We start from the raw sequence: 6,920 nt of genomic DNA, 5'->3' as shown, positions 1-6,920 counted from the left end.
CATTATGCCACATGCCTGTAATCCAAGTGACTTGGGAGGCCGAGGCAGGAGGATTGCAGTTTCGAGGTCAGCCTCAGCAACTTAGCAAGGGCCTAAACCGCTTAGTGAGACCCTGTCTCAAAAAAAAAAAAAAAAAGGTCTGGGAATGTGAGTCAGTGGTAAAGCACCTCTGGGTTCAGTCCCTATAGCAGTAAGTCAAATAGCCCAAAAGAAAAATGGTTAAGGGTATATAAAGACAGTCCACGCAGAAGCAGATCCGAATTACAAGTAAATAAAACATGTTGCTTTCGCTGGTCACCAAGAAACACAAATTAAAGTACAACGAGCTAGTACTTTACACCTCTCAGGTAAGAGACAATGCACCGTGGCGGCTTCCTCACGAAGCACACTCTCATGGATTGCTGGTGGGTAAGCAGACTGTGGCCAACTAGAAAGAAGATGGATACAGGCGGAAGGAGTCAAGAGCAAAAGCAAACTAAGGCATTTTGGAAATCAATCTGGCAATAGCCAGTAAAATATTTTTGCAAAGTCCCAAGAAATATATTTCTTTTTTAAAAAAAATATTTATTTATTTTTTTAGTTGTAGCTGGACACAACACCTTTATTTTATTTATTCATTTTTATGTGGTGCAAAACCCAGGGCTTCGCACATGCTAAGGGAGTGCTCTACGTACGCTGAGCCACAACCTCAGCCCTGTATTTTTTTATTAATTTTTTTTTTGGTATTGAGATTGAACTCAGGAGCACTCGACCACTGAGTCACGTCCCCAGCCCTACTTTGTATTTTATTTAGAGACAGGGTCCCACTGAGTTGCTTAGTGCCTCATTTGTGCTGAGGCTGGCTTGGAACTCATGATCCTCCGGCCTCAGCCTTTGAACTTGCCTCCCCAGCTGCTGGGATTACAGGCCGGTTCCACCAGAGATTCAACACAGGGAAGGGGCCAGGGACGACTTGGAGGAAGGATCAGAGGAGAGAGACCTCAAAATAACACTGGTCAACCATCCTGGGAGCAGTCGGCTCATCTTGGAGCAGAGAATAAGTCTTCAACAGAGTTATAGCGATTTCTTCCAAGAAGATAAAAATCTGTAAACCACTTAATTCAACTGAACATATTTATTTAAATGCTAATACTCATATTTATTTATTTACTACATTCCCCAGCCCTTTTTACCTTTTATTTTTATTTTTTATTTTTGCAGTTCGGAGGTGAGAACCCAGGGCCTCAGGCATGCCAGGCACCTAAGTGCTCTACCACTGAGCCACACCCCCAGCCATTTTAGTTTTATTTTGAGTCACGGTCTAGCTAAATTGCTGAGGCTGGCCTCAAACTTGTGATCCTCTTGCCTCAGCCTCCGGAGCTGCTGGGATTACAGCCTGCACCGCTGTTCCTGGCTGAATTTTAGTGCAAAAGTAAAGAAAGCAAAAGATTCTGAAATTCCCAGGTAGCAAGTTTCTCTGGCTTGGGTCCTCCGGAATGAGCGTCTGTCTGTCTGTGGGTGTGGCTCAGAGCACCCCAATGACATGGCCTTGCAGCTGAGTGCTTTGGGGTTCAGGAGGGCAGCCTCGTGCTCTGGGGCTCCAGGGGCTGATCCATCACAGACCTGCTGGCTCTCATCACCCCAGGACTGCAGGCTGCAGGGAAAGATCACCTGGGGGTCTAGGGTCAGGTCCTGGTGCCCAGGAATAGCGTTTAATTGTTCTGTGCGGTGCCTTGGAATCTCTATTATGATGATTATTTATAAATGATTATAAGTTTTTATTTTCACAAAGCTTTTGGGAACCAGTGCATCTCGGCTTATTCAGACAGTCAGCTATTCACACAAGAAGCCGCTTCTGGTTTATAATTGGATAATTATCCTTTTCTGCTGCAGCCATTAGCGGCTCTTTAGGGGTTGGCCAGGGACCATTTTCTATGTCATCCATTTTTGCCAAGCTTCAAGAGGAGAACCTTTATCAAAAAGCTATACTTAAAAAAAAAAATCAGATGATGTCACGCTCTGCTTAACACCTCCAAGGGCTTCCTCATACTCTCAGGATGGAATCCAGAGTCCTCAGTGGGTCCCAGTGGGGCTGACGTGGTGGGGTCCAGCCTGGGCTCCCAGCAGCCCCCCACTCACTCAGTTAAGCTGAAGCCACACAGTCCTTCTCTCAGTCCTCTCCTGGCTTCTCATCTTCAAAATATTCAAACACAGGGGCTGGGGACGACCCCAGTGGTAGAGCTCAGTGTTAGAGCTCTTGCCTAGCATGTGGGAGGCACTGGGTCCGATCCTCGGCACCACATAAAAAACAAATAAATAAAATAAAGGTATTGTGTCCACCTGCAACTTTAAAAAAAATTAAAAAGACATTTAAACACGGAAGAGTTGAAAGGATGGTGTAATGGTCACTTGCACAGCCACAACTGAGATTCAGTCATATGTGTTTTGTTGCCGTGTATTTTGCTAAAACATTGAAAATTTAATTGTAGATACCATGACGCTTAACCCCGAAATACTTCAGCATCTATCTTCTAAAAAATAAAAATGCTTTCCCCTCTAGTCACATGTTATCATATACCCAAGAAAATTAAGAGGAATCCGCTCACATTGAATCGATATTCAAATAAAACCAATTATTCCCAAATTGCATTTTATAGATTTTTTTTTTTTTTGTAGTGGGGATTGAGCCCAGGGATGCTTAACCACTGAACTACATCCAAAGCCCTTTTAAAAAATATTTTATTTAGAGAGAGAGTCTTGCTAAGTTGCTTAGGGACTCGCTAAATTGCTGAGGCTGGCCTCGAACTTGTGATCCTCCTGCCTTGGCCTGCCGAGCTCCTGGGATTACAGGTGAGGGCTGTTAGGTGCAGGACAGGCTGAGTCAGCTGTCTGCAGGGCATGCCAAACAAAGTTAACTGCAGGATGACCTGGCCACTTAACCCTCTGTCTGGTTCTTTATCAACTATTTGCTTCAAGCCCAAACGCCCAAGCCCCCACTCAAGACTGAACACTCAACCCCCTGCTCAAAGCCAAGCACCTAACCCCCTTGTGTGCCAACAAGGCAGTTTGCAGACCCAGAGACCCCATTAGATTTGGGCTATAAAAACTCCCTCCTGCCGGGCCCCTCTCTCTGTCTCTCTTGCTCTCTCTCTCTCTCTCTCTTTCTCTTTCTCTCTTTTCTCCTCTGTTGCACTGCTGCAGTAAAGCTCTCTTGGTCGCTCTGAGTGTTGTGGTCACTTTTATTTCAAGGGCCACCGGCTAGATGTTTGGTTTCTGAACCAGGACCCAAGAAGGTTTACACATGGCAGTTAAGACACTCAGTTGACACACTCAGTTAAGCTGAAGCCACACAGTCTTGCGTCTGCTTAGACTCTTCTGGTCTGGTACGGGTGCTTGCAGTGGGTTTGGGGACTTGTTAGAAATGTAACTTCACAGGCCTCACCCCAGAGGACTCTGGGGGAGGTGCCCAGATATCTGTTCCAACCAGCCAGGGCCTTCTTCTTCCTGCCCAGGCTTAAGAAACCCTTAAGAAACAGCCCCTCATCTTTTCTTGCCTCTGCGACATTTACTTACAAAGAGACCAGCCTCGCTCGCTGTCTGGAGCACACCCCGTGTTCTGAACTTGCCAGCCTCATGTTCCTCAGTCCTCAGCTACTGGGTGGGTGACACTAATAAGCAGCCAGGTTAAGGACTGCTGTGACAGCTTTTGGCTGAGCCAGCAGAGCTCTGAGACCCTTTGGGTCCTTGGGGCCTCAGGCATCCAGGGAGCTCCGTGGGCTGGATCCCATTGCTGTCCCAGCGAAGTCACCTCATCTCTCCCTGTCAGCACAGACTAGGAATTTAGGGAACTACAGCAAGACCTGGGCTCACAGGGGACGCAGATGGAGGAGAGAGGAAGCCGAGCATCTTCTGAGACGGGGGTGACACGAGGTACCTGGGAACCCCAGAGGGGGCATGGCTGCAGGATGTCAGTCTGCAGCCGGCAAAGAGGCCGTGTCCTATTCCTTCCTGGGCAGCAGAATCCAGGGACAGACTTGTGACCCCGTCACATTCCAAGAGCCTAGACCTCCTTTCAGTTTTCTGGTGTCCCTTATTACCCAGAGGTTTCATGTCATTCTTTTTTCTTTTCTTTTTTTTTTTTTGGGGGGGGGCGGTACTGAGGCTTGAACTCAGGGGCACTTGACCACTGAGCCCATCCCCAGCCCTATTTTGTATTTTACTTAGAGACAGGGTCCCACTGAGTTGCTTAGTGCCTCACTTTTGCTGAGGCTGGCTTTGAACTCACGATCCTCCTGCCTTAGCCTCCCAAGCTGCTGGGATGACAGGCGGGTACCATAGCGCCCAGCTCGTGTGATTCATTCATTTTTCATGCATTTTTAAATGCTAAATTGACAAAATTAGTGGATATCCACTACATCTTTTTTTATTATTATAATTAGGTGCTGGGAATTGAACTCAGGGTCTTGAACATGGTAAGCAAGTGCTGCACCACCAAGTCACACACCTAGCCGCATCTTATAGTATTCATGGCATCTCATGGTCCATACCATAATTGTAATGAACTATAATCCCAAATCCGCCACTTCCAGAAGCGCCCCCCCCCCTCTTTTCCTTTAAGGTCAGAATAAAATGCCTGGAGTCTGCCCTTACTACATACCAAGGAAAATCAAGTCCTTCATGATCTCTGAGGATCCCCGAGGTGGGGTCTCCCTCTCCTGGCTCAGGCAGTGCTTAGTCTTTTTCTTGACTGTCACTAATGTGCTTGGCTTCGGAAGTCACTCTCCTCTTTTTGCCCTTTTTTGGCTCCAAATGGAAACCCCCGGATTCCTGATTGCTCCGAAGCTCCGCTAACTCAAGGTTGGGTGACGAACAATCTCCTTCCCTCAGCTGCCAGTAAATACCTCTAAATTACTTTTCTTCCGCCCACATTTCCATCCTAAACCAGGCACTAGATGGTATATAGTCTTGGCATTTCTGAGAGAGGGAGGTGCCGTTCGGGGACTCCCCCTCACTGATGTAAATCTAAGTTGAGGAGGCATCTATTGTGCGAGCAAAAGGCAGAATGGGACCTTCCAGGTTGCTTCTTCCAATATCCCTTGTCTTGGATTGCTTTTGGGGAAAATTTGCATAGAGCTCAAGGAGCATTTTGGGAAGAAAAGGAATCCGGACCACAATTCTTTTTCCTTCTGAAGTTCAATGTTATTGGGAGTTTTGATGGACTGACTTAGCCCAGACTGGAGATCACAGACAGAAAAGGACACTGAACTCATGCAAGAGGGAACTGGCCATGATCTACAGGAGGGGACCCAGCCTAAATGAAAGGTTCCAGGAGCACACAGGAAATCCGTCTGGTCTCTTGCAGTGTGTGGATAGAGCTGGGAACTCCTCCTGTCAAGCCATTAACATGGGGTGGGAGGGTAAAAGTTTTTTGTTCTGAGGTGATGATACCAGAGTGGCAGAGACAGAAGCTGTTCAACAGGAAACCCAGGCCCTCTAGTGGTTAATTCTCATGTTTTTGGACACATTGGGTGTCCCAAAGAGGTGATGATTTGTACACCAAGCTGGGGAACCTGCTATACTGTTTGCATTTGTAGATTTCCCCTCCACCCTCCAATCTGTTGTAAAGGGACAATTGTCCACAGGTGTCTGTCCTTACTACTGCAGGACAGTGGCAGACATTTTGGAATGAAGGAGTTTCCTTTAACATATTGTAGATCCAATTCTTGGGTAGCAGTCCTCCAGCTTCTGATCTGGTCTGAGTGGTATTTTTTCTTTTTTTCCTTTTTCTTCTCTTTTTCTTTTTCTCTCTCCTCCCCCCATTCCATAGATCATTATGTAACTGATTTAATGTCTGTTTTCTTCTTTAAAAGGAAACTTCATTTTATTTTTTATTTTTTGGTACAGAGGTTTGAACCCAGGTGCACTTCATTCACCAGTGAGCCACATCCCCAGCCCTTTTATTTTAGATATTTTATTAGAGACAGGGTCTTGCTGAGTTGCTTAGGGTCTTGCTAAGCTGCTGAGACTGGCTTTGAACTCACCATCCTCCTGCCTCAGCCTCCTGAGCTGCTGGGATGACAGGCGTGGATTGCCTCTGTCTGTTGCTCTCTGAAAACAGTGTTGGGTATTCGTTCATTGATTTGATTACTTATGGCAAAGTGCCCATCATGTGCCAGGCCCTGTACCAGGCATGGATGGGGCGGTGGGGAGTAGCCATTTGCCAAATCCTGTCTCTGCTCTTACGTAGCTTGCGTCCTAGCAAGGAGATAGGGATGACAATATGTGGCTTGGCGGTGGTGTGGGCTGCACGGTGTGTGATGAAGTCAATAAGGACCTGCAGCCCCAGATCCTTTGACCTTTGGGTAGGGACCTGGAGGGAGGGAGGGTGGGAGAATCCAAGGTGAAGGTCAAGGCCCTCAGGTGAGACCATGCTTGGCTGTCCTGGGAACAGCGAAAGGCCAACCTGGAGGCAGGTGGTACTGGGAAAGGAGCCCGGATGAGGCTGGAAGGCAGCAGGGCCTGACCTGCTACCCTGTGGGATCCTGGGGATCACTGAGAAGACCTGGGCTTTGATGTGGAGAGCTAGCGGAGGGTTCTGACCGAGCGATGGGTCTTTTAATAAGTAAGAACCACTCTGGCTGCTGTCCCATGAAGAGCTCATGGGACTCCAGAGAGGGAACTGTGAGCCAAAGAGGCCACTGTGACAGGCTCGCATGGTGGGGCTGCATCCAGAGCTGTTCTGTTGACATGAGTAGATAATTAGCCCGAGCTCCCTTGAGTGGACGTTGAATTATGTAACTCCCCGTAGCCACCCACTTCCCCGGCTTCAGAACCTCCTTAGGCCTTTGGCCACGTCTGCTGCCCATTGAGCTTCCCACACCCCGTGTGACCTAAGGTCCAGAGAACTAGTCTTCGGGCCCTGTCTTTAGCCAGTATTCCTG

Source organism: Marmota flaviventris, chromosome 19 (assembly GCF_047511675.1).
Source record: "Marmota flaviventris isolate mMarFla1 chromosome 19, mMarFla1.hap1, whole genome shotgun sequence".
In the NCBI taxonomy this organism is placed as follows: Eukaryota; Metazoa; Chordata; class Mammalia; order Rodentia; family Sciuridae; genus Marmota; species Marmota flaviventris.
The sequence above is the reverse complement of the archived record's forward strand: the minus strand, read 5'-3'. Positions refer to the sequence as shown.